This window comes from Cervus canadensis, chromosome 23, assembly GCF_019320065.1.
Source record: "Cervus canadensis isolate Bull #8, Minnesota chromosome 23, ASM1932006v1, whole genome shotgun sequence".
NCBI lineage: Eukaryota > Metazoa > Chordata > Mammalia > Artiodactyla > Cervidae > Cervus > Cervus canadensis.
In genome coordinates, this window is record NC_057408.1 from 36,582,489 (window position 1) to 36,605,419 (window position 22,931).

At 45.1% G+C, this 22,931-nt stretch overlaps 1 protein-coding gene across 1 annotated transcript in view; it reads left to right on the plus strand.

The window, feature by feature from the left end:
* LOC122425538 overlaps positions 1-22,931 on the plus strand; it is a 48,621-nt gene that overhangs the window by 18,992 nt on the left and 6,698 nt on the right. The window lies entirely within an intron of this gene.

A 22,931-nucleotide genomic window follows, 5' to 3' on the forward strand; every position in this document is an offset into this window, starting at 1 on the left:
GACTCTTCTCAGAGAGGTCATTTCCCGAGGATTTGATTTTCTTTTCTCAACTGTCAGTAACACCTTGGATATCCAGGGTCTCTAAACATGAGCTTCCTAGATTAACAAAGTCAATCCTTTATATCCATGGATTCTGTGCCTTTGAACAGATATCATTCCAGAAACACAACACATGTTCTCTCCTTACTCAACTGAATGGACTGTCTTGTTTCAAGGAGATGGAGAGTGACCCCGGCAACTGCTGTCTGTTAATTCCCTGGGAAGGAGCTCAGGTGGGCTTAGAAGAGTTCCAAGCAGTGGCCTCCTTGCCACGTGGCCTCTTCACCGAAGAGCAAACGCAGGTGTGAGACTGCATACCTGGAGGCAATTTAATGTGCCTACTTTCTTCAAAAAGCTCTCTTCAAAATGTGATATGCCTGTTCTCTTCAAAAAGGCAAAAGCAGTCTTTCCCTGCAATGAACAACACTTTTTTTTTTTTTTTAGTTTCCCAACCAGGGATTGAACCCCAGACCCTGGCAGTGAGAGCACAAAGTCCTAACCTCTGGACCACCAGGGAATTCCCAAGAGCACTTTCTTCAGTACCAGAAAACTGCACCTTTTCCTTTTTCTCTGCCATTATCCTTAGATTTTCCGCTGGTATCCCTGTCTCTTATTTATGCCTCTACCACAGCGCATCTCTTCAGCCCACCTCACTCCTATTGAAGTGGCTAAAATATGCAGGAGAGCCATCTCTCACAGTCTTCAGGTTTTATCCAAAGCTCACCTTCTGAGCTGAGTGCACTTTTGCTGACATACACAAGACTACAGGTCTTCCGCAACTTCCTCCATATTTTTTTTTTTCCTCACTGAATTCCAAGCACAGGAAATATTAGAAATTGGGGCTTTAGCATTTTGAGGCTGAAAGTCTTATGGAGTGCTGTGTCAGTCATTAAGCTGTGGTCTCTCAGCTGCAAACCCATGTTGTGCTGGGCGCTGGGGCAGGGGCCCTGCAAACTGCATTCTAGCTTTTCCTGCAGACACCCAGTTCAACTCAGTTCAGTCGTGTCCAACTCTTTGCGACCTCATGGACTGCAGCACACCAGGCCTCCCTGTCCATCACCAACTCCTGGAGCTTGCTCAAACTCCTGTCCATTGAGTCAGTGATGCCATCCAACCATCTCTTCCTCTGTTTTCCCCTTCTCTTCCTGCCTTCAATCTTTCCCAGCATCAGGGTCTTTTCCAGTGAGTCAGTTCTTCGCATCAGGTGGCCAAAGTATTGGAGTTTCAGCTTAGCATCAGTCCTTCCAATGAATATTTAGGATGGATTTCCTTTAGGATTGACTGGTTGGATCTCCTTGAAGTCCAAAGGACTCTCAAGAGTCTTCTCTAACACCATAGTTCAAAAGCATCAGTTCTTTGGTGCTCAGCTTTCTTTATAGTCCAACTCTCACACCATTACATGACTACTGGAAAAGCCATAGTTTGGACTAGTCAGACCTTTGTCCGCAAAGTAGACTCTGCTTTTTAACAGAGTCTCTGCTTTTTAACATGCTGTCTAGATTGGTCATAGCTTTTCTTCCATGGAGCAAGTGTCTTTTAATTTCATGGCTGCAGTCACCATCTGCAGTAATTTTGGAGCCCCCCAAAATAAAGTCTGTCACTGTTTCCATTGTTTCCCCATCTATTTGCCATGAAGTGATGGGGCCAGATGCCATGATCTTAGTTTTTTGAATGTTGAGTTTTAAGCCAGCTTTTTCACTTTCCTCTTTCACTTTTATCATGAGGCTCTTTAGTTCTTGTTTGCTTTCTGCTATAAAGGGTGATGTCATCTGCATATCTGAGGTTATTGATATTTCTCTTGGCAATCTTGATTCCAGCTTGTGCTTCTTCCAGCCCAGCATTTCTCATGATGTACTCTGCATATAAGTTAAATAAGCAGGGTGACAATATACAGTCTTGACGTACTCCTTTTCCTCTTTGGAACCAGTCTCTTTCTCAGTGCCTTGGTTCAAGCTTTGCAAAATGTGACACTTTTGAGAACCTGGAGAAGGTTAGTTTTCTTCCCAGGCACCAACATTTTTCTTTCTTTCTTCTTTTTTTAAAAATGAGTGCCCGTAGCATTAGAATATGCAAAAAGAGTCAATGTGTCCCTTTTTATCTGCTTCAGATCAGGGGCATGCCCTCCACTTCTGAGGAAGCTGGCAAGTGACACTACAAAGATCCATTTTATCATCCTTGTACAACTGCCCAAGAGAAAGAGTACTTTGAAATACATTTATCTGAGAACACCTCACGTTGTCCACTGACTCCATGGTCTGATGATTCCTGTCACGACTCACTTTGAAATGGACAAGTCAATCTTCAGAAAATATATAGTGTAGTCAGACATACTTGTCCATTGAAACCTTTGCCTTTGGCTGTGCACTGTGCCAATCCATCCCTGGAAACCTCTCTCTCCTGAGCAGAGCAGTGGTCAATGGCTCTCACAGTGAGAGTCTGGACCTGCGAAGAATTTGATGCACTGTCCTTTTCAATCTCTGATGCCTTCTCTTGCTTAAGTTTGCTGTTTAGCCAGATTCTGAGACAAAGACTTTGCTGCAGACAGTCAATTTAGGAGGTGATTCTGAGAGAGGAGAGAGTGATTCAGAGAGGAGTGGGAGTTCTCTCTCTGCGTAGAGGGCTCAGTTCTGTTTCAGTACCTTTCAGAGCTGTCTGAGGGCCAGAGCCCACAGAGCATTTCTACACTGGCTCCTGTTGCCCAGTGGTTGAAAGCTCCCTGGTCTCTTCCCTGTCTTGCATCTCTGGGTTGCGGGTAGAGTGGGATGGTGTGGGGAAGTGGAAAGGTGTGGCATAAGCCAGAGGGCTTGTCACAGCTTACTTGAATCTGTCCCCTGCAGCTTGGAGCTCCAGTTAGAGGGGATGGATGCAATAGACATGCTCACCAGAGGTGAGCAGCTGTCTTTGCAGCCCAAAGACCTCAGATCAGATTCCCAACTCCATCACTTATTAGCTCTGGGATTTTGGTCAAAAAGCTGAACATCACTTTCATCATCAGATATTCTTATCCCCTTGGGGATAATAATAGTATTGTTACTGAATGCAAGTTTGTATGCCCAACACAGAGTGAGGCCAACAAAACTGAAACATAGGTGTTTGGAGCAGAGAAAGGTTTACTGTAGGGCCACGCAAGGAGAATGGGTGACTAGTGCCCCCAGAGAACCCCAGTCTCCTAGAAAGGTTTCAGCAAAGCATTTTAAAGGCAAAATGAGAGAGGGTCATGGTTGGTTATTGCAACCTTCTTGGTGTTGGAATCCTTGGTTCTTGCAGTTGTCCTCATAGCTCAGGTCCAGATGTTCCTGTAAACTTCTAACAAGACAAATATTTTGCAACTGTTTTGCAACTTTTTATCTATATGAATGGGAAAGGTCTCTGAATGACCTTTATGGCCTTAAGGGTCAGAGCCTTGAGAATGGGCTCTCCTGTATATTTCAGGTTATAGACACTATTCTTAACTCCAAGCAAAGGCAATAAGAATATAAAGTTAAAGTAGAAGAAACTGATCTAATATGGAGTGAGATTTGTTCTTTCCTGTTAAGATGCTTTACCTCATGGAATGTTGCGCTCAATAAAGATTAGCTGTGGTTACCCAACAACAGTCTGCTAGTCTAAATCGTGTCCAGAGTTCCCTTTTCTCTTTCAAGGTGAGCACAGCCTCTCTGTGCTTCCATATTTTTTTGGGAACTGTGGAGCCCTGTGTCAGCACAAACCGACGAAGCACACCTTCTGTCTCATGCCGTATACCTCAGGGTCTTGCAGCTTAACTGCGTCTCCAAAGGCTCCCACGTGGCCTCCCTTCTGCTTTCCCATCCCTCTGCTTCTCCACCTTACTGCCATGTTCCTTTGTCTGGGTACAGATGGGCCTCCGAGCTCAAGTCCTCCATGTGCCCTCCTGCTGCTGTTGGCGGCACCCCCGTCGGGCTGGTGTCACGTTGTAATTTCTTCAAAAATTCCCTGCAACTCCCTGAACTTTCTTGCAAGTGCTGATATTAACCTTTCTCTGCCAGAATCTGGTAACATTGTAATACTGCCAGAATTTAGATTAGTGTTGACACTTTTGTTGACCTTCTAAAGACAGATAAACTGAAGTGGTTCAGCTAATGTCAGCTTTTCAGGGGCCTAAACTTTCCAGATTGACTCCACCACGCTAGAGTTTACTTACTGCTAGGAAAAAATGTCATATTTCTGGCAAACGGTGAAGTTTTTTCAGATGGTAAGAGTTATGTAAAATTAAGCTACTATTTTATTTTTACTTTGTTTGCAAGGATGCTCTGGGTTTAATTGTTTGTTCCAGTGTAACAGTTATACTTCATTGCTGTTTTCTGATATATCTGTATTTTCCCCTGGATATTTAATTCTTGTTTTAATTGTTCTTATAGGTCTTTGTATTGTAAGCTGACTCACATCCTATTAGAAGCAGTGTGTAAGTAGAAAGTGATGCGTGAATTGTTAGAATTGTCCCCATTAAAATATACAGTCACAAAAAAATAAAATAAGATAAAATATACAGTCACTATTGATTGGTTGGTCTTTCTCAGTATAGCACCTTTCAAAACCAGGATTTCTAATGTCTGTTACACAGGATGTGGTAGTTTCCATTCTATCAATGTTTAATAATTGATAGTTTATTGAAACATTATCTATCAATGTTTGATAATTCAGAAGACACATGACATTTTTTGCAGGTTATCACATCTAATGCACAGGCTCAAGCATTAAGAGGAGACTCACTGAGTCTTGTGACTCAGGTGCTTGTTGAATTTCTGGTGTGATTTGATCAGAGTTCTGCTGATGGCGCTATTTCTCCTAGCTTGTGCGCCTCTGTATTGGCTTTTTCTCAAGGCTGGCTTCCTGCAACAGGGGTATGGGCTGCCGGTTGCCTCTGATCAGGCCCTGTGCTTTACTCTGCTTGGGCCACACCCTGAGGGAGCCTGTTTCTAAACCAGAGAATGAGGATATTCTAATTGGGCTGGACTAGTCAGACCCTGCCTGTAGATGTGATCCCCCAACAAAGCCCCCAGGAGCTGCAAGGTAGGGTGGGGGTGGAGTGTAAGACAGAGAGGGAGCTTTATTGCTTACTCCATCTGACAGGGCCAATGAAAAGAGAACAGGGGAAGGACATTTACCTACTGTGAGGGGAGCTACTATAAAACTGTGCGTACATGTATTTCTTTGGGATGAACAATGCCAGAGTGTACCTTGACAGATCTTGTAAGTTCTATCAAAACTCTCTCACTCTTGCTGGCCTCCAGAAAAAATTTGTCTTGAGATGCCTTTAGAATGGGGCAGGTGGAAAACTTGCTGCAATTATATTTCTTGCATATATCATTTCTCTACCAGACACTTGCAGTTTTGTGTGATCCATCAACCAATTGGTAGTGGGTTTGAGATATAAGTTTAGTGCATCAGAGAAGGAGCGGTGGGTTCCATGTGCCCTGGGAACTGACGGGTGCTTGGCTCAATGTGTCCACCAATTGCTTTACAGGAGAAAGATTCTTAGAGGAATTAATATGTTTCTGCAAAGAGGGCTCAAAAGGGTTCTGGATAATTTTCCTTTTAATTAATCATGGAATATTCCACTTCTTTTTAGAAATAACCATTTTCTCTCCTAGTTCCTATATTTTCTTGTATCTGGTTATAATTTATGTCTGAAGTAAGCGATTCATAGAGGGCTATCAGAATTTATGGAAAAGAAGAAACGCTGTGAGTGCACACACAAGTAAACACACACCCTGACTCATAGGCGACTTACCTTTACATTAAGCAGCTTTTTCATTGCTGGACTATGGGTAAGATAACGGCCTCCATTAAAGGCCTTTTCCTGGAGAAGCACTGTGACTTTCGAGTTCCCTTGGCCATATGCTGCAGCATACGCGTGTGTGCTTTTGGGTTTGAGAGTAAAATGACTTGAGGGTAGAGCAATGGGCATATTGGCTGGGGGAGGATGGAACAAGCTGTGCCATTTCTTTACCCAGATGTCCTGAGAACCTGTTCACTGCTGGGAGAAGCCAGGGGCTTGGAGGGAAGTACAAATCTTGGTGGCTTTGTCCTCAGCAAGGAAAACCAGGCCAAGGTGGCCCGAGGTTCTCTCTATAACAGGATTGGTGTGTGTATTCTAGGTGTTGCTGTCATCCCTTCAGTAATTACTGTCAACTGCTTAACACCTCTCTCAACCTTCTTCACTTCTACCTCAAAAAGCAGAAATAAGAAACTTGAAAAGACCATTTGTTGAATCCAGTGTGTTTCGGGTGATGACGCGAGTGAACAGGACTGTTTCTTGCTTTGAGAAACACCGCTGCAGGCCCATGTCAATGATAAAGGCAAATCTCCATTCAAATGGAGCCAGTTGGTGGAGCTGTGCGCAGGCAATTATGTGAGTTTACCAAGGGTGGTGCCAAGGAAGACAAGGGGAGGACTAGAAAGGGCAGGCTGGGGCTGGGGGACCAGACACATAGAGGCCTCACTCTCAAAGGGAGTGGTCAACCATTCATATGACAAGGTGCCAAGTATTGCGGGTAGCTCTGGATTAACTCGGCTGGAAATTGACCTGAATCTTGGTTGAAGCTCCGGTTCTTGGAAGTGAAGTGAAATGAAATGAAGTTATTCAGTTGTGTCCGACTCTCTGTGACCCCATGGACTGTAGCCTACCATGCTCCTCCATCCATGGGATTTTCCAGGCAAGAGTACTGGAGTGGGTTGCCATTGCCTTCTCCATGGGTTCTTGGAACCCAGCCCCAAATCAGGGCCTTGTTTGTTTGGTTTCTTTAATATTTATTTTATATATTATTTATTTATTGGCTGCACTGGGTCTTACTTGTGGCATGCAGAATCTTTGGTCTTCATTGTACCATGTGGGGTCTGTAGTTGTGGCATGCAAACTCTTTAATTGTGGTATACGGGATCAAGTTCCCTGACCAGGGATCGAACCCAGGCCCCCTGCATTGGGAGCACAGAATCTTAGTCACTGGATCACCAGGGAAGTCCCCAGGGCCTCGTTGATCAGGGCCCTGAGGCAGAAGCTTCATCATTAGAATATTGTGAGTACTAGAATTTCTAGAAGGACCTTCGGGTAGGGAGAGCTGCCTGGGAGAGTTTTAAACTTAGCACAGTCTGGTCTGTAGCAGAAGCCTGGAAGATTACTCAAAGGCTGTGGAGTACACCCACAGCTCCACCTGCCAGGGATTAAACTGGGAATGTGGGAATGCTGGTCCCCAGACCCAGACTGGGCCCAGCATCCTGCAGCATTGCTTTCACTTGACTGTAGTCTCAAGGTCGGGCTCTCACCCTGGTGTTGATGAGGGCATTCACAGCCCTTGCTTTACAGACACCCTCAGGAGAAATGTGACCTACTTGAAGAACAGGAAACTGGCACTTCTCAGCATGAGACTTATTTTTGTCTTAAGGACACTGTGAATCAGGTAAGCTTCTTGCAGTGTGGGAAGTTTCTTAAAGCTAAATGTGAGTATTCAACCTGTGTCTAGGGCTCTATAGTATACATTTTCATGTTTACTAATTCCTGGCTCCGTTTTCCTCCCTTATGCTTGTTTCATTACTTCTTTTTCACCTACTTTTGCTTATGTTTCCTTGATGCATTTTATGTACACTCTTACATTGCCTTCCAGTGATGTGCCAGAACCTTTGTGGTTGTTAAATATTTGGGCATTTTATGAGCCACAGCTGATAGCTTGAAATCAGCCATAGTGGGAATATTTACACCATGGATATAGGCAGACACTACAAATAGGCCTTTCTTTGCCTCCAGGGAACTAGTTTACCAGCATAGTACTGTTTATATCTTATCTAGAAATGGTGGAATCTTAATAAATGTGTATTTTAGGACTTAGAGATGGTCATACTAAGTGGAGTGTGAGATGAAGACAAATATCATATGATATTGCTTATATGTGGTATCTAAAAAAATGTAACAAATGAACTTATTTACAGAACAGAAACAGGTTCACAGATACAGAAAACAAACTTATGGAAAGGAGGGGAGGGATAAATTAGGGATTGGGGATTAGCAATATATAGTAAAATATATAGCAAGTATATTTTCTATACTACTGTAAATAAAAAAGATAAACAACAGGGATCTACTGTATAGCACTGGGAACTAAATTCAATATCTTGTAATAAACTATAATGGAAAAGAATCTGAAAAAGAATATGTATATATAACTGAATCTCTTTGCCATACACCAGAAACTAATACAACCTTGTAATTAACTATATTTCAATTAAAACATTTAATGTGTTTTTAAAAAGTACTATGAAATTATCTATCTTATTTAATATTGCATATGTTGGGACTTCCGTGGTGGTCCAGTGGTTAAGACTTTATCTGTGCATCCACATCTGGGGGCATGGGTTTGATCCCTGGTGGTGGAACTAAGATTCCTCATGCTACTCAGCATGACCAAAAACTAAATAAATCTAAAAAAATATTGCTTATAATTTTAAATCTTAAGAACAGTGGCACTGTTTTGGGTCCAAAAATGTTTCTAGGGTAAATAAATTTATGAGGTTTTTTTTTATTGATGGCGAGGGGAAAATGGGATTCATCCAAAACGTGCCTTCTAGTCAACTTGCCTGCGGTGCAGCTGTTCTATAAAGGAGGATATTTATGTACGTGGATGTGGTGACAGCTGTTTATGTTTCTGTTTGTCACATTTTGAGTTGTACTCTGGTAGAGCTAAGGTTTTGGTAAATCGAGCAGCATTAGAAGCAAGTTGATATCCCATTCACTGTGCAATGGTTGCTAAGGGACCATTCAATGCAAATTAGAAGTAATAATAGCTCTGGTTTAAAAGGGCAAAGAATTAGGGCTGGGAAGGGAAAATGACTCCCTACAGAGGACAAGGGTTTTGCAGTGACAAATGTTGGCCGCTTCCTCAGTCCAGGGACAGAGCCAAGGAGTGGGGCCAGAGCAGGGATGGGGACAGCTGCATCACTCCTGGCAGGTCCCAGGCTCCTCTGGTCTCGGCTTGCCGGCTTGCCTCGGAATAAGTGCAAATAGCTGCAGAAAGCACGTTTGTTATTCAGGGTTGGCAGCCCAGCAATTGCAACCTCTGAGATAGCACAAAAGATAAAGAAGATCTCTGACAATAAGGTGGCAATTCCTGGGCCACAAACAATGATACCACCGGAAAACACCCGGAAAGCTGAAGCTCTCCCAGAGGCATTGCAGCAGGACCGTTCATTGACCACGGGTAGAGCTAGTGATGTCTGTGTGCTGACTGCCGGGTACAGAACTGTGCTGGTAAACACTTCCTTGTATAGCCCATTCTCACAACAGACAAAGAAACTGGCACATAGGTGGCCGAAGTCACTTGCCCAAGGTGCTCGGTGACCAAGAGAAGGAGCCAGGATTTGAGCGTCTGCTTTCAACTGCTCAGACCAGACAGAAAGAAAGATTTGCGTGAATAGTGATGGTCTGAAGGGCGGTGATCAGGGCACAGGGAGCAGGTAAGTGAAGAGGGAGGGTGAAAGAAAGGTAAAAGAGAGAGGCCAGTGGCAGACTGATGGATGGAGACAGGACTGGGCCCAGTTCCCAGCTCAGGAGACCTAGAGCCTTGAATCAGAAGGAGACGGAACCCACACAGAAAACCTAGACAGATCTGCTCTCTACTGGCCAAATAGCACCATTTATCAGACTGTTGCTGAGGCTATATACTGTTAAAGGCAGCCATGGATGTAGGAATTGAGGGGTTACTTGGGTTTAGAGCACTTTGCAGAGGGGAGCATGCCTGCTGAGCTTCGCGTCTGGAGTAATGACCTGTAATCCAAGAGCTGGAGTCTCATCACATAGAGGACTTTCTTGAGCAGGGGATTGGGACAAGGATTCAAAGATCCTAAGATAGGAGCAAACCTATAGAAACACTGATCTTACCCTTAAGGGAGCAAATGGGAACCTTTATGTCATGGGAACAGAGTGACTGCCAAAAATTGGTTTACGTGAACTCTATCTTTTGGTCTTGAGGACCATTCTTTCTTACCAAAGAGCACCAGACACTGTACTCTTTTTCAGCTGAAAAGAATCTTTGTGGCTTGCTGGTCAAGTAGTTACAGATTAAACTACCACACAAACACGCTGGGGCTAGACTTTGGTTGAGGAGCTCTTGGCTGCGCATTGGACAGAACCCTGACTTTCGATCGATGTCTTTGGTGTTTCCAGATCCAACAGCACCGAAGGCAAGGTTTGGCTGCCAAGAAGGGAGCTACAGGGTTGAAGCATCCTCTCCTAGCCTCCTCCCACAGGACCAAGTCCTCACCAACAGTTTTGTCTGTCTTTAAAAAACAATTTTTTTCTTTATATATACAGATATATTTCATTGAAGTATAATTGACTTACAATGTTTCAAGTGCACATCAAGGTGATTCAGTTATAAATATACACATAAATTAAATATACATATAAACATACACATGTATTATTTTTCAGATTATTTTCCTTTATAGGTTATTATATGATATTGATACTGTAGTTCCCTCTAATATAAGTACATTTTTGTTGCTTTTTGCATATCTTTTTTTTAAATTAGAAATCTAGCAAGGTGTCATTTATATGCCACAAAAATATCTGTTTTAAGTGTACAATTCAATGGTATTCAGTACACTTAAAGAGTTGTATATATCCTGTGATCTAATTTTAGAACATATCCATCATCCCCCCAGAAAGAAGCCTCCTGCCCATTTGTGTTCACACCCGATTCTTACCTCCAGGCCCAGGCAACCACTGATCTGCTTTCTGTCTGAACAGTTTTATATGCGGATGAAACAGGGGATGCTTTGCAAACACAGTATCTGCCCTGCACTTGGGATGAAGCAAAATACAGACCAGTTGACTATTTTTCATAGTCTCAGAAAAATAAAAAAATTCAGTAACTTTAAGGTATAATAATTTAATGTGTTAAAAGATGCAATAACCTACTGCTTTTTGTCTTTGAAGATATTCTGTGAAAGATCAGCTGTGAATTGCTGGCTGACTTGAAGGTTCAAACTTTCATGTTGCTGGATGATCATAGAGCTGCCCTGGAGACTGTAGGGTGCGTGCCTAGATTTGTTTGTTACCATTTTTTCTCTGAAATTCATATTCATTCATTTAACTTGTATTCTGGGGGGCTTCTCAGAGTATGAACTGCTATTACAAGGCAGATTTCATGAGGAAATTGGCCCAGTGTTTGAACCCCTCAGAATCGGGAAGCTAGAACATCACAGCCACATTCGAATCTCGCCGTGTGTCCTGTAGGATCGGGTGGCTATGTGTGGATGCTCCCTCTCTTTCTCTGACAGACCCTTTCTTTCCTCCTGCATTTTTCTCCTCTCTCTCCTGTGCTGTTGAGTTTTCCCTCACCGTTTGTATCAGGATGCACACCTGCCACAGTTCTTTCCATTTACAAAACCCCTACCGTTGACCTGGCTTCCTCTTCAGGTACTGCCCATCATCTCTGATTTCCTTTTCAGAGAATCATTGAATGGAATTCTCTAAGATAGCTATCCCTGCCTTTTCTTCAATTCCCTCTTAAACTCATTCTGGGCAGGGCTTTGCATCTGACGTTGGGCTTCCCTGGTAGCTCAGTTGGTTAAGAATCTGCCTGCAATGCAGGAGACTCCAGTTCAATTCCTGGGTCGGGAAGATCTGCTGGAGAGGGATAGGCTGCCCACTCCAGTGTTCTTGGGCTTTCCTTGTGGCTCAGCTGGTAAAGAATCCACCTGCAATGCATGAGACCTGGGTTCGATCCTTGGGCTGGGAAGATCCCCTGGAAAAGGGAAAGGCTACCCACTCCAGTATTCTGGTCTGGAGAATTCCATGGATCGTATAGTCCACAGGGTCACAAAGAGTCAGACACAACTGAGCAGTCCTTCTTTGCATGTGACACTCCACCAAACTGGCCCATGGTGTCGTTGCCAGTGACCCTATGTGGCTGATGCCATCATTGACCCTCAGCCTCTCAGTGCAGCTTATCAGTTGCTTTGGCACCTTGATCCCCACCTTCCTGAAGTTCTCTCTTCTGGACCCTGGAACATCTCTGTCACTTGGCTTTTCATGTGCCTCGCTGGTCCTTCCTGTTCAGTCTGCTGTGTTGGCTGCTGCTCCTCACATCCCCAGCATATCTGTGTTGGAGAATCCCACAGCTTGCTTCTTCTCCTTTTCTCTCCTTGGCCTGGAACCCTCTTGAGGTGATCACATGCAGGATGGTGGCTACTTTAAATACTATCGCTCTTGACTTCCAAACTTGTATCTCTAACCCTCCCATCCTGAAACTATGGGCGTTCAAGAGAATTGTTCGTGGAGATGCTAGAAATGTGAGAGGGCCCAGTGGACCATGTTCTTGGACCTCTTCTTTTCTTTGCACTCCCTCACTTGGTGGTGTTATCCAGACTTATAGATTTATTTTAATGAAATCCAGCTTATCAGTTTTTCTATCATGGATCGTGCATTTAGGGTTGCATGTAAAAGCTCATCACTAAGCCCAAAGTCACTGTAGATTTTCTCATATTTTCTTCTAGAAGTTTTGTGGTTTTGCATTTTGGCCTGTAATCCATTTTGAGTTAATTTTTGTGAAAAGTGTAAGGAAGTCTGTATCTAAGTTTATTTTTTATATTTTTGACATTCCATTGTTCCAGCAGTTGTTTTCATTGAAAAGACTATCCTTTCTCCACTTAATTGACTTTGCTGCTTTGTCAAAGATCAGTTGACTATACTTGTGTGGGCCTACTTCTAAACTCTCTATTCTCTTCCATGTTTTGTAACTTTAAATATCACTGCTGAGGCTCTTCAATGTATATGTCTAACCTGGACTTCCCCCCTGGAGTCCGGACATATATATTCACTGCCTTCCTGTACATCCACTTGAATGCCTAACAGGCATCTCAGACTGGCCACGTCCACACGTAATATGATCTCCTTCCCCACCATCCAGTCTGTTCCTCCTCCATAGCAACTCCATCTTTCCTGTTGCTTCCATCAAAAATACGGACTTCTCTCATCAAATAGGTCAAGAAATTCTATTGCTTCTACTTCAAGATGCATCATGAATCCAGCCATTTCTCATCATCTGCACTACTACCATGCTGGCGCAAGCCACCATCATGCCTTGCCTGGGTCACTGCAACAGCCTCCTAACTGGTCTTCCTGCTTCTGACCTTGCTTCCCAATAGTCTGTTTATCCACAGGGATCCTGGAAAAGTCAGATCATGTCACTGTTTTCCCCAGGCCCCTCCAGGGTCTTTTGTTTGAATTCAGAGTAAGTTCCAAAGACCTCGTGGTAGCCCCTATGGTCCTTTATCACTAGTACTACCCGCTCACATCTCCCACCTCACCCCTGCTGCTCTCCCTTCTTCACCCTGCTCCTGCCATCCTGGCCTCCTCCCTCTTCTTCGAAAATCCTACAGAGGCCCCCGCCTCGGGGCCTTGGCATCAGTCCATCTACTGGGCACGTTCTTTCCCAAGAGATTCACAGGGCCTACTTCCTCACCTTGTTCAAGACTTTGCTCAGATGTCACCTTCCTTTTTAAAACAATTTATTTTACTGAAGTATGGTTGATTTACAATGTTGAGTCAGTTTCTGGTGTATAGCAAAGTGATCCATATATATATATATGTATATGGGCATGTGGGTGTGAGGGATCTCCTGGAGGCCAGGGCTGGGGTGGGGTTGGAAGAGTCTGAATGGAGTAAGTCTGCTAAGCACACAGGTGAAGGAATACTTAGGGCACCCTGCAGGCCTCTGAGGAAGCCTGTCTCAGATCTCAAGACACCAGGGCTTGGATGACCCCTCAGAGGGCATCAGCAGCTAGCAGGGTTGACCTTGAGCCCTCGGACGTGGGAGGCCACTTGTCCAGCTCCGTCCAGCCCGTTCTTCTACACCCCGCCTCTGCCCAGTGGAGACCCAGGACTCAGAGGGAGGGGAACGGGTGCTCCAAGCAGATGCCTCCCCATCCCTGGAGTCCCAAGCGAGCCTGGCCAGACAAGGGAAGAGGGGGCCATGCTGGAAGCTGAGAAGTGGACTAAGCTAAGGGCAAGGCCTGAGACCTTTGAATATCACTGAGGGAGGGAAAAGAGCCGTTCCACCCAGCCTGGCTGACGGCAGTGGCTACAGGAGATAACAGCGTGTTATGTGAGCTCAGCAAAGCACCTAAGGGAAAAGAAACAATGTTCGAAGACTGAACTTGCAGATCTAAATCCATGTACAACAGCATAGAGTCACCTTTGCTTCATGAGATAACTTTACTTAAGATAAAGGGAGATAAAAGAGCAGAAAACTTCATTCCCTAAAAGTATTTCAGATGTTGCTCCAGCTTTCTTCAGGACAAAATTTAAATCACTAGGCGAATTTGGTGACTCAGATGGTAGAGAATCCTCCTGCAATGCAGGAGACCCGGGTTGGATCCCTGGGTTTGGAAGATCCTCTGGAGAAAGGCAGGGCAACCCACTCCAGTATTCTTGCCTGGAGAATCCCCATAGACAGAGGAGCCTGGCAGGCTACAGTCCATGGGGTCGCAAAAAGTCAGACACAATTGAGCCACTCAGCACACAGACATGTGAATTTGTGCTCAAAAACATGTTGAGAAGCTGTAGACCTTGGTCTTGTCACTGTGTTCTTTGGTTTCCACGGACACATTCTGCCCATTAAACAGAGACCCTGCTCCTGACCTGAGCTCCCATCTCATTAAAGGAAGCTGCTCAGCCCCAGATCATAGAATCATAGTTTTAGAGCTAAAAGGCATGAATCGGTTTATGATGCACAAGATGCGGCAAGCTCAGAGAGGTGGATGGTTTGGTTGGGATCACACAGCAGGTTGGGGATTGTGGTAAGCAGAAAAATGGCTCTGAAGATGTCCACATCCTCATCCCTAGAACCTGAGACGATGCTCCCTTTCAGGGCAAGCAGGGCTTTTCAGGTGTGATTAAGTTAAGGATGTTGAGATGCAGAGAGAATCCTGGAGTACTCAGGTATCATCACAGGGGTCCATGTAACAGGAGGCAAGAGGGCCAGAGTCAAAGAGAGAGATGTGATCATGCAAGCAGAGGTCAGAGTGATGCAGCCATGAGCCAAGGAATGCAGGTGACTTCTAGAAACTGAAAAAGGCAAGGAAACAAATTCTCCCCATCACCTTCAGAGGAATTGCAGCTCTGCCAACACCATGATTTTAGCCCCACAAGACTCATATCAAACTTCTGACTTCCAGAACTGAAAGATAGTAAATCTGTGCTGTTTTAAGTCATTCAGTTGGGTGGTTTTTTGTTAAAGCAACATAGGAAATGAATCCAGTAGTAAAGCCCCATTAAAGCACCCACCTCCTAAGCCATATTCCTCTGGCCTTCCTGCCACAGTTCTGAGCTGGTGATGAAGCAGGGTGATTCCTTGAGCAGGTGGAAAGTCCCACAGGGCCCTGGCTTGAGCCCTGTGCTGTGACAGAGGCCTGGCAGGTGATGGAGGGTCTACTGGGTGGGGAAGCCTCTTTCCAGAGGGTGTGGCCAGTTCAGGTGTGGTTCGGACAAGGACAGCTACCAGAGTTTTGAGACCTAGAGTCCAGGGTGGTCAATGCTTGAGAGCTGTGGAGGCCACTGAGGGTTCTGTGCCTACGTGGACTTGGTGTCCAGAGGCCCCCTGGAGTGGGGGAGTGGGACTTCAGCACCGGACAAGGCTCCTGGGTTGGAGCCAGGGCAGGAACAAATGGGGTGTCTGGTGGGAGGGCCAGATCTGCAAGGATGTGTGAGTGCCGGTGACGGTCACTGGTGTTAAAGGCAGCGAATGAGACTTGGGGGATTAAGTGGTCAGTGCAGGCCACTCAGCCTGGGGCTAGGCAGGGAGGCTGGATGACTGATCACTTCCCTTTCCAGCTGGGACTGCTTTAAGAACTGAGGTGGGGCTGGTAGGGGTGGAGGGAAGGGATGTCAGTGAAGGCAGCTTCTGGAGGTTGACCAAGATGGGGCAGTGGAATGAGACAGAGCCATTATTCTGCCTACCACAACCCCCAACTTGCTGCATGATCCTGACCAAAGCGTCCAGCCCTCTGAGCCTGCCTCGTCTCGTGTATCATAAAGAGTGGCTTGTGGCTGACCTTTCCCACCACTCTCATAGACGAATTTAATAGTCACAACAATATACAGCTAATGCAATGTCCTGCTATGGCTGTAAAATAAGATCAGATTTCCTTTTTTTTTCTTCACATTTCCTTTTAAATGCCCAAATTCCAATTGCTCAGTGGCCCCAGTCTTGCCTAGAGACTGGAATAACCTGAGGAGCTTTGGGCAAGGGCCTGTGGGCCACCCCTCCAGGGTCCTACCCCTGACCTGACTTGTCCAGAGGCAGCCTGGGCACTGGGATTTGGAGAAGCTCTTGAGGGCCCTGCTAGTGTAGCCCTGTGAGCTTATCACCTGTAAGCTGATCTCTCCAAGGATCCCCAGCTGTGTCCCGGGTTCCCCCAGGGCTTGGGGCGGGGCCCCCACAGTTTCCAGCACAGCCTCCTGACCATGCCGCTGGGCCCCTGCCTCCTGCTCTGGGAAACTTGGCCTCAGGAAATGCTGCTCTCCCTAAAGCGATGGCTCCAAGTGTGAGACTGACCCTCTTATGAAGTGGGGTAGGGCACCCAGGCCTTCCTGAGGCCCCAGGACAGTGGATGGGAAGCAGCCAGGATGAGGTGGCTCGCAGGGCCCAGGGGGCCAGGCCTGTCCTCAGGGACTCTCCCAGGGCCACTCACTTCCCTGCCAGAGGGACCAGCCTCTCCCCTGCCCAGCCGTGCTCTGGATATCACCAGCACTCACAGAGCAGACCCCAGATCTGTCAAGCAGCTCTAAGGTCTGACGCAAGCCCTACCTTCAGCCCCAGGACAGCAGGAAGGAAGGTACACTTTCTGGAGGGAAGCCCGCCCTCACCCACAGTCCCCTGGTGGCCTCCAGAGACATCCAACAAATGTACAACGTCTGCCCTTCCAGGTAGCTGGGCCTCAGGAGTCTGAGTAGCCTGTAGGACAGTCTCTCCAGTGGTGAGCAGAGGGCGGATTCAGGACTGTTTTCTTCACCAAAGGACTGCTTGCTTGGGCGTCCCAGGTGGCCCAGGAGTAAAGAACTCGCCTACCAGTACAGGAAACATAATGAGACGTGGATTCAATCCCTGGGTCAGAAAGATCCCCTGGAGAAGGAAATGGCAACCCACTCCAGTATTCTTGCCTGGAGAATCCCATGAACAGAGGAGCCTGATGGGCTACAGTCCACGGGGTCGCAAGGAGTTGGACACGACTGAAGTGACTTAGAATGCAGGGAAGCCAGAAAACAACCACCCCAATATCTCAGATGATAACAGGCAATGGTTCACAGCCCGAGTCCATCCAGACAATGGCCATGTGTCTCCCAGAGAAAGTCTTCAGGGAGGAGCCCTTCCTTGTGGGTGCAAATTAGTCACAAAAAACAAATATTTACAGAGGATGAGAAAAAAAGGACAATAAACTTCAAATTTCAAAATGCTGAAAAATGCCTTCAAGAGCACCAAATCCAGGGAAATGACCTAATATTTTCGTTGACAGCCTGATATATCTCTATGTTTTCCCTTCTTTTTTTTTTTTTTGGCTGCACGCTCTTTGATCACCCGTCATATTCTCTGGAGGGAATCAAAAGATAAACATGTTCTGTTTGGCATAATTTCACATTAGCATAATTTCCTTGAGCCTGATTGATCAAAATTCACTGCATCTGGAATGACAGACTTGAGCAGAGCAAGATGTGTCCGATACTTCCAATGGGATCTGATACGTTGGGATATAGAAAACGTGTGACTTGCATGGAGACGTACATGCTCAGTGTTGGGAGTATTTACAGGTTTGTGTCCTATAAACACAGAGGTTCCGGTAAAAGTTTTACTAGAAAAGCAAGAAAAGAACATGGTATGTTTATAATTGTCTACACTTCAGTCTGGAGACTGTTCGTGACAGGAGAGAATGGCCCTTCTGATTGCTGTTGATGAGAACTGAATCTTCTGCTTGCAATTCTACACATCTGGTGAGGCAAGGAATTTTCCAGAGACCAGCTCCTGGCTTGGTATATTTTAAACCTTGTTTATCCTCCTCCCCACAGTGTTCTGTTGCTGGTGCCCAAGACATATTCTTGTTATAATATGGCCCTGGGCCCTCAACCTTCATGGCCAGGCCCGAGGAGCCCGCCCAGAGGATGGCAAGACCCTTCCTGGGGAACATTCTTGTGCCAGGGCAGTAACTTAGCTACACATGGAAGTGACTGCAGACCACCTAAACTAAATAGAGTGTAGAAACTACAAGAATAAGAAAGACTGGCAAGACACATGGACACAATGGTGGGGGGGTGGGGAACAAAGTAGATATTCAGGCTCAAGTTCCCATGTGGGTTTTACCACTTGCTGAGTAAGTGTGAACAAGTTCATCAACTTCTATGAATCATGTTTTCATAATTTGGTAAATAAGCAAAATACCCACCTTGTAAGGCTGGTCTGAGAAAACAACACTGGATAAAGTTTACCTTAAAATCAAGACATGATCATGACTGAGTACTTATAATAAAGGAAATATTCTACCAGTCTGATTAACAACTTCATTCTGTTTTCAAAAACACTTAAACTAGATTGTAAATTCCATTCTGATCTACATACTGTCTAATCTGACTTCAGTTTATCTTCACATTCTAAACCAAATGCCTCCCCAACCTTATTTCCCATGCTGGATCTCCCAAATGCCATGGCCATTCCACTGTCACCTGGCCTCTAGGAGAGTATGACATAGGAGACTTTGGAGTGGACATAGGCAGTGGTCTTATGCAATGATGGTAGAATATCTTAGTTTAAAATATTTACAGAAACATGTGACTGTGTTTCCAGGGTCTGCAAAGTGACCTGGCAAGAGAATGGTCCTGAAATTGGAGCTTCAGAGGTGTCGTTGGCTGAAGGCACTACGCCTGTGCTGGGCAGATGGTCCTCCAGCCCCGAGCAAGGGGTACTTGTTTTACATTTGAATAGCCAACAGGCTATTTAGAATGTTTTTCCTATAACAAGGGACACTGCCTCAAAACTTAAGCCTCTACTGTTTGTTAGCCAGAAAACTATTATACTTGAAAGTTTAAAGTTTTTTTTCAGTATTGAGAGTCCCTTGGACAGCAAGGAGATCAAATCAGTCAACCCTAAAGGAAATCAACCTTAACTCTTCACTGAAGAACTGATTCTGAAGCTGAAGCTCCAATACTTTGGCCGATGCAAAGAGTCGACTCATTGGAAAAGACCCTGATGCTGGGAAAGATTGAGGGCAGGAAGAGAAGAGGGTGACAGAGGATGAGATGGTTGGATGGCATCACTGATGTTCATCACTGAACATGAGTTTGAGCAAACTCTGGGAGATAGTAGACAGGGAAGCCTGGTGTGCTGTAGTCCATGGGGTCGCAAAGAGTCAGACATGAGTTAGTGACTGAACAGAAACAATTAATTAAGAGTTAATTTTTTTTTCATCCAGAACTAGCCATTTCCCTTTTTATATCCTTAAGGACACCTTGCTGATATTTTATTTATCTGATGTCAGTCGCTAAACGAGTGTTTTGCAAACTGAAATCTGTAAGTCCTTGAGGAGAATTTTAAAATGCTTTGTTGGGTGAAATGGTAAAAAATTCTGGGAAACTTTGGTGGTTTCTTATAAAACTAAACATGCAATTACCATACAATCCGGCACTCTCACTTATAGGCACTTGCACTCTCACTTCTTTCATCCCAAAGAAATGAAAATTTATGTTCACACAAAAACTTGCACATGAATGCTCATGGCACTTTTATTTATAATATCCCCCAAACTTGAAACAAACCAGATGTCCTTCAGCAGGTGAATGGTTAGACAAACTGCGTTGCATCCATACCATGGAATCCTAGCCAGCAATAAAGAAAAGAACAAACTCTTGATACACACTTTGCTTTGGATGAAGCTTAAGGGAATTATACTGAGTACAAAAGCCAGTCCTAAAAGGCTGCATACTGTATGGTTCCATTTACATAAGACTCTCAAATTGACCAAACTATAGAGATGGAGAAGAGATCTGTGGTTGCCAGGGGCTTGGGGGTGGTGTGGGTACAGCATAGAGGGGAGATGTGTGTGGTTATAAAAGGGTAGCTCCAGGGATCCTTGTGGTGATGGGACTGGTCCTTGTCTTGACTGTGGTGGCGGAAGTTGCTCATGGGATAAACTTGCAGGGAACTAAAAATATGCAAAAGTAAGTGCAAATAAATAAGTGCATGTTAAACTGGGGAAATCTGATTCAGATTGGTACTTTGTGATATAGTCGTCGTCCATGTCAGTGTCCTGGCTGTGATCTTATTATAGTTTTGTGAGATGTTGTTACCGTTGGGGAAACTGGGTGAGGGATGTGTGGGGTCTCTTGGTATTATTTCTTTTCTTGTTTTAAAAAATAATTGTATTTATTTATTTTTGGCTGTGCTGGGTCTTCATTGCCCTGGGGGCTTCTCATTGCCGTGGCTTCTCTTGTTGTGGGGCGTGGACTCTAGGGCTCTCGGACTTTAGTAATTGCAGCACAGCACAGTTGTGGCTCCCAGACTCTAGAGCACAGGCTCAAAAATAGCTGTGGTGCACAAGCCTAGTTGCTTCGTGGAATCTTCCTGGACCAGGGATCGAATGCATGTCTCCTGCATTGGCAGGTGGATTCTTTACCACAGAGTCACCTGGGAAGCCCTTGGTATTATTTCTTATAACTTCATGTGACTCTGCAATTATCTCAAAACAAGTTTAATTAAAAATTATGTGAGTATTTCGATGGTAATAAAAAGACAAGTATCAGTACATTCTGGATGATCTGAGTGACCCCTTTATGGCCTTATAAGCTAGTTCCCCAGTGGATCATCAGTGCTTTCTTTGGAATGAATGTTTATTGCCAGTCACTTTGCACAAGTAACAACATCTTGGCAAGAACAGAATCAATGACAAGCCTCCCTGGTGAGCAGGCCAAGTGTCAGAGAAAGATTTTGCAAGGCAGAACTGAAAAACATTCTTATTGGCTCCCTAGGGTTGACTGCATTATTGTAATGCTAGTTAAACATGCAAGCTCATATACAGATTTCTAACTGAATATAATAAAAACTACAAAACCAATAAAATTCAAATTAGTGCCATTAATTTACTGTGATGAATGATGCTGCTGTGTTGAAACTAACTGGTTGATTACGAAGTGGCGATTATACACACACTGCTACAGATACCCCATTTTTTTCAGAACTGGGGCTCCTTTGCTTACAACTTGAGCTTCCTAGGGAGCCAGGGTGCACGTCGGAAAAGGCCTGAGATCCTCTGGGATAAATATAACAGGGACCATTAGTTCTTAAATCTTCTTAACAGCACACTTCCGTGCTCAGGCATATCCTTGACCAGCTTGGTCAGCTTGTTTCCTGGCCTTAGCAAATACAAGGGTTATTTCTGCAGGCTGTCCCCTCGTGAAATGACCACAGAGACTGTGACAATCATGGGGAGATTGGAAAATTACAAAAAGCAGATACAGAAACGAAATATTTTCGCAATTGCGAGGAAAAGGCATGGAACTTCTGAGAAAATCACAGTCCGACTGCCCAGCACACTGAGTGATGTTCATGATCATGATCCTTAGTGATGAATGGAAGGTCGAGTTAAGTTGAGAGGCTCACGCTTGGGAAGATTGGGTGGTCCCACCTGGACCCTCATGTGTTTTGGAGTTCTGGTCCTTGAACAAGCACACTTCTGTCTTCCGCAGACCTGAGCATCCGTGGGCGACTCTTTCCCAGCAGGGAGAAGGCAGACTCTGTGGGCACCTGTGCTTGAGCTTGTGTGTTGGGATGGGACAGGGGAGGGAGATGGAATTCTATGACATGCAGAACAAATGGCCTCACACGCGATTAATTGTGCCCCCCACTCCCTGGGCTCTTAGGGCTGCTGATAATTGCTCCCCCTTTCAGGATTTCAAGGTGGCACATCGACCTTTCAAGCTTTCATCTTCACACCTCTTCATGCCTCTTATGACAGATAATTACAGCTGAGGATTAACACCAACAGGAAAGCAGACCTCTTATCTTCACGTTAGGCACTTCCACCAACATTTTAAGATATATTATTCATAACTGTGCTTGAGGAAACGGTACCAGCAGAAGCTTCTGAGATATTGAATTGTTTTGTGACTGTGGAAGAAAGAAGACCATTTCCATGACAAATAGGGGAACTTTTATGAAGTGATTAAATATTAATTTGTCCAACAACTATTTATTACATGCCTTCAGTGTCCAAGATACCTTATTAGGGACCACAGGGTACACAAAGCCATACATGATTCAGTTCCTGATCTAATGGAATTTATAACCTGGGAGTTTAAAATAAGATTTATTGTTCCAAAGTCCTACCATATAAAGACGTGTCAAAGATGCAGTTCGGTGACTTCCCTGGTGGTTCAGGGGTTAAACTCTGCCTGCCAATGCGGGGGACACAGGTTCGATCCCTGGTCCTGGAAGTCCCCACATGCCGAGGGGCAACTGAGCTGGCCTGTATGCCACAACTGCTGAGCCCACGCTCTGCAGCCCACGCTCTGCAACGAGAGAAGCCACCACTGTGAGAAACCTACGCAGCAGAGAGTACCCGCCGCCTGCTGCAGCTAGAGGAAAGTCCATGGGCAGCAATGAAGACCCCCAAATAAGTACATAAATAAGATAAAAAAGAATTAACTATTAAAAAAAGAATTAGCCATGAAAAAATGGAGTTCAATCTCAGCGACTGAGGAGGTGAGACGTGGGGATGTGTTTGTACAAGGCACTCCCAAGCTGCCCCAGAAGGATGAGCAGTGCCATAGGGTAGGAACGGGCAAAGGCATGCCCATGGAGGGCACGGTGTGGGCAAAGTTGTGGGGGTTGGCGGTAAGG